The sequence below is a fragment of the Vicugna pacos genome, chromosome X, assembly GCF_048564905.1.
Source record: "Vicugna pacos chromosome X, VicPac4, whole genome shotgun sequence".
NCBI lineage: Eukaryota > Metazoa > Chordata > Mammalia > Artiodactyla > Camelidae > Vicugna > Vicugna pacos.
Genome location: NC_133023.1, coordinates 30,012,456 through 30,018,455, shown reverse-complemented (window position 1 = coordinate 30,018,455; position 6,000 = coordinate 30,012,456).

Genomic DNA, 6,000 nt, shown 5'->3' with positions numbered 1-6,000 from the left:
TAATACAGAAATTATCAAATCTTATAGCTGAAAGGAACCCTAGAAGTCATATTGTCTTGCATTATAGCAAAGCTGGAATCCTTTCAATGGCACCCCCTCCCTGATGTCTACCCAGCTCCTCCTTCAATAGTCCCCAAAATGAAGAGCTCAAAGCTTTATGAAATAGTTTAGTCCACAGTGGAGTCCTCCTATTTTCAGCTCTATCTTATATTAATAAAAACTTGCCTCCCTGACATCTGAAGCAACCCAAAATAAATGTTTTGTTTCTTGACTATCACGTTCCTTTAAATCTTGAAGATAAACATGAAGATATATTTTCCAGAATCAGTCACAAAGTATGTGCCAAGCATTGCGGCAGGAATGAAAACACAGGTCATGACTTAAAATAATCCAGTGACAGATAGCAAAGGCAAACAAGGTGAGGGCAGAAGTAAACATGTTCAAAAGACTTTTTTTTTAATGACAGAATTTGGTAATCAACTAAATACAGAGGGTCAAGGAGTCAGGCAATAAGGTAGGTGCTGGTATCTTCAATGAAACAGGTAATACTCAAATAGCAGAAGAAGTGAATTTGCAAATTAGTGGTAATGGTGTGGAATCAGGGGGAGAGAGTTCAAAGAGATAAATTTTGGAAATAAATTTTTGAGGTTCCTATGGGACACTCAAATAGGGACTTGCAATAGAGTCAAAATATATGTCTGGAGAATAGAGGGACATTAACCACTATACTGTCCTCTTAATTCAGCTGTTAGAGACAGTGGAGGGATTGGAGTGCTGTACGCTTGAGTGGTATTATGATCAAAGAATCAAAGAATATGTCTATCTCACTCTAGACACTGCCAATTCTCCCTTGAGAGGTTCATGAAAAAGACACAAACACAAACAAAAACACTAAAAAAGGAAAATTAAATAAATCCTTATCACTTTATGAGCTTAGACCCTAATCCCCACCAGAAGATAACCTGATGTTTATGCTGGGCCATTTGGAGCATGTGGCCATATGGAACATACACCATTTGGTGTATAACCTTTCCTATGTGACTTAGCCTATGTGCCTTCATCCCAAAGCAGATTATGAGTGAGCTCTGCTAATGCTTCACCTGCCTCCAAGTTTAAGATCTTACCATGCTTCAACCTCATGTAAAGAAAAAAAAAAAAGTTGAGTTAGTTGGTTGGCTATGATCCAAGATGGTAGCCCTGAGTAAGCTTATCACTTCTGCCATATGGATGGCAGAGAACGAAGAAAGAGGAAGAAAATCTCCCATAGAGGGTGAGCTCTGACCCCTCCACTTCAGCAGTGTTTCATGGAGAGCGGCAAGCCAGCCACACCTTAGTGCTGACCTGTTAACACACAGTGACTGTGCCCATGCGCAAATACAGCATAATCGTGTCCCAGAATCTGATGAATCCAAAACAATACTCCTCCTCCCCAGGTGTAGATTGAAGGGAGGAGGGAAAACAGGACAGTCCTCCTTCAGTCACTTATCTGGGCAAAGGAATCATAAATTTTGGACAGTTTTCTTGATTTATAGGCTTGTATTAAAGTTGAGGCCAGCTGGAGGGAGGGTATAGTTCAGTGTTAGAGTGCATGCTTAGCATGCCTGAGGTCCTAGGTTCAACTCCCAGTACCTCCATTAAAAACAAAAAACTTGGGGCCAATTAAATCCCCCCTGGTCATTTTCATAAGTACTTCTGAGATCTCCTTCATTGTACACCCATGTAATTAAATTATGAACACCTGAATGAGAAATTTGCATTTATATCTGTTAGCTTTAATCTTGTTGCATTTGTTTCCCAATTCCAGTCTATGACAATTATCTTTACATCTTCATTTCATCATCTAACATGTTACTTAAAACTCCCAGCCTATTTCTCCTAGCTTTGGTTTACTTCTAAATTTGCTTCTCGTGTCTTTTCAGTCTTCATTCAAATATCTGATTAAAAATGAAAAAAGAAAAGGCCAAGTTTAGGGAGCTGGAACCCACAAACAAACACCTCAGCCTAAATTGACAAAGATGTAATTTTTTTTTAACGTTCAAGTTACCTTGAAGCTCCCCAACTGAAGAATATTTGGCCTTTGCTTTTCTATGTTGCTCACAAAGACAACAGCATGATGACCAAATTGTGGTTGAAATCATGCTATTTTACAGGCCATTCCATTATTCTGCCAATCTTGGGACTCTTTTTTAACAAAGAAAATGAAAATAATTAATTTTTAATTATATATAAATACAATACCAGAGAGATAGATTTAACAAAATGCTCACTGTAGTCACTGTTTCTAAAAAGTCAACTTTTCACATGTATATGTGACAGATTACATCCCTAATCTGTTTGCATCAAGCCTGGAACAAAGAAATTTTATAACTAATAGCAATATTTTCTTACGTGCACTTGCCACACAGAAGCTTATTTTAAAAAGAAGACATACAGATGGCCAACAGGTACCTGAAAAGATGTTCACCATCAGGGAACTGCAAATCAAAACCACAATGAGATACCACACCACACCTGTCAGAATGGCTATTATCAAAAAGAGAAGAAATAACAGTTCTGGCGAGGATGTGGAGAAAAGGGAACTCCTGTGCACTGTTGGTGGGACTGTAAATTGGTGCAGCCACTGTGGAAAAGATTAATATACCCCTACATTCAACGGACACTTAGGTTGATTTTATATCTTGGATATTGTAAATAATGCTGCAGTGAAATATGGGGAATTAAGAGGACACGAGCCAGGGAGGTGAAAATGAAATAAAGAAAACCCAGGTGTACCCAGCACAAATATGAGAGAGAGAGCATTTTTCCCTCTTTCTTTCCCTTCCTCCTTGGCTCCTACTTAGAGACATCCCTATGAAAAAAATTAGAGCAAAACTGGTAAAGGATTTCTGTCCCCTGCATGCTATTGATAAGTAAGGATGCAATTTCCTATTCTTCATCCATGAATTATCTTTGAAACATAGAGTAGCGTGCATTTAGGCTCATTGGACAAACCCATTCTCAGCAAAGCGTTTTATCATTTATTCATGTAAGACTGTGTGGCTTAAACCTTATGATTTGTTTGAAACTTCCTTTTGCTCTAGCAACTCATCAATGCCCAAAGAGACTTTGAGACCAAGGGCAAGAGGAACAGTATAAGAGGGAAAGTTCTCAGTGGACAAGGTGAAAAAAACTCAGGGCTAGTTCTCTCTCCAGAACTAATTAGATGGGTGACCTTGGAAAGCCATTTAATCTTCCAGAGTCTCAGTTTTCTCATCTATAAAATGGATATATGACCACTTTTCTTCTGCAAATCAAAATGGTCTGTCTCACACTCAGCCTGGACACTGAGAACCTAAACCACAACTTAACAGCTACACTTACATGACTTTGCTATTCCATTGTCTTCATTAGAATTACTTTATTTTCCAGGACAGTTTGATTGTTTATTAGAGTATCTTGCCAACAGAACCATCAACTCTTGGATGGAAAGCATCAATAGATAATTTGCACTTTAGTATACTTTGAATCTCTCATCTCAAAAATCACCATCTTGCTATTTCCACCAGTCCTGGACATATGGTGACTCTTCTCCAATTCGAATCAAGTCTCCCTGCTTTGAAAGACTTGCCTTAAAGCAAACTGCCTAATCTCAATAAACTCTGACCTTACCTTCGTCCCTCTGAGATGGGGTTAAAGCAAGAAATTCAGCCTTGTCTTATCATGTCTTGTTGATGTCTGGGGAGCCAGCTTTCGACACCTCCCAGAATCATTGTGGTAATATACAAGAAAATACTTTGAATGCTGTGAATTGCAATGAAAAAATAAGTTGGTAGGATGACTAAACTTTCTTCTCTACTGTGTGATATCTTTGCAGTGGACAATAAATAATACCCCATTAATTGGACGGTGCCAGCATGCCGCAAGAGGATGTAAACACCCTTGTGAATGACAACACCCCGAAAGTATTGTAAGATGTTGGGGACTCCTGTAACCACCATTGGAAGCAGAAACGTGTTCACCAGTACCTGCCATTGGACTGTTTTAATTACCTACATACGTAAGAAAGCTACCACTGTGCAGGTGTCAAACCTTTTAATCTAGGCTATAACCAGACAATGGCTGTGCAGATGGGTGGGTGGTGACTGCAAGATGTCTCCACTTGAGTTGCCAAACGTAGGACAGGCTTGTCAACCTGAGGATTCAAAGAACACCACCTTAATTTGGATTGAGTACACAAGCTTTACACATGCTGAAATTGTTTGGCTTGGTTTACGTGGCTTATATATTCTTCAGCCTCTTCTGGTCACCCAAATGCTATTAATTCACTATACAGCTCTTCTCTATACCTTTTGTAGTGAGTCCATCCACCCATCGCTGCTTCACGTATATGTATGAAATTTAAATTCATACCACAGCAGTTACTTGTCCAGAATATATGAACATAACATCCTCAACTCAATGTAGCCCAAACAAGGAAATAGCAAGAGAGACTCTAGATTAATCAAAGGGAACTAATTATTAACCAGGAATCTCAAAATGTTTCACATTATCATCAATGTGATAATTTAAGTTAAGCATTTAGCCCAGTGACTGACCTTCAAAAAATGGTGTGTGATCAGAGCTTGGTTCGTGTCTGTCTTGATACCAATGTGTGCCCATAATATATCTAGCAGGGTCTGGCACAAAAGCAGTGTAATAATATGTGTTGACTGATGGGCAGACAATTCATAAAAAAAGACAAATATATGAAAAAATATTCAATGCCACTAGGTAACCAACAAAATTCATATTTAAATGAAATATCATTATCTGTCTGTTCATTAGCACAGTCACAAAAGATGACACACAGTGCTCTAAAGGGTGGAACCAGTTGACCAGTGTTATGCAACATTAGCTTGAGTACAAATAGATACAACTGATCTAGAAAGGCATTCAAATCAAGGCTTTAAAATGTTTATGCCCTTTATTTCATTGCTAGGAATTTATCCTAAGGAAAGAATTTGAAATGTAGGCAAACACGTGACTTTACATAGAGCAAAAATATTGGGAACAGACTCCATTTCCAGGGACTGAGTAATGATTCAGTACCAGGTACCATCTATTTCACATTTATTATCTACAGAAACTATGTAGGGGCTTTGCAAGTATCTCATTTAATCCTTACAGAAACCATATGAAGTAACTAATATTATCCCCATTTTATAAACGGTGAAACTGAGGTCCTTTGCCCATTTGCAGAACTGGAAACTGAAAGAATCAGGACCCAAATTGGGATCTGTCTGACTCCATAGCACTCACATAGCATCTCTATACTATAAAATATGACGCATTCAAATTAAATTTTAATGAGAGGGTAAAATGTTAATGTTCAGTGAAGACAGGACAGAAAATTGTACATACGTAATCTTAATTTTGTAATACACACACACACACCCCTACACACACACTGGAAGAAATGTTTTCATGAAACACACCAAACATTATTAACAGTGGTTATTTCTGAGGGGGTGTTCTACGTTCTAAGTTATTTTTTGCCTTATAATTTAGGTATGTGTCCTACATTTCTGCTGGGATTAATAGATTACTTTTATAAAGAGAAGAACAGAAATATTGTTAAGAAAAAACAAAGTCGTGAGAGGCGTCTATGCCCCACAGATAAACATGTGCTTATATAGCAGTAAAGATCCTTCACTTGCTCTGGAGTCTGGTCGTAGGAGCACCGCCAGACTTACTCTGCTGGGATCCCAAGGAAATTCGTGTTTCTTTGTTTTCATTTCTGTATCTTCATCTATGAGCTAAGCATCGTGTGGATGGATCTAGGTGGCTTTTCTATATAACCCTGCTTTGCTGTATGGGTTGTGAGAAGTGACCGGGTGCCTCCTCTCTGTTCCTGCAAGCTAGCAGGTGTCACACACCTTCTAGTGCTTGTGAAGGTGTGCAACCCTCTCCAATCATCATATGGCAGAGATGCACCTTACCAATGAGATCAGATTAAGCAGATTAGAATCCTCAGTCTGAATC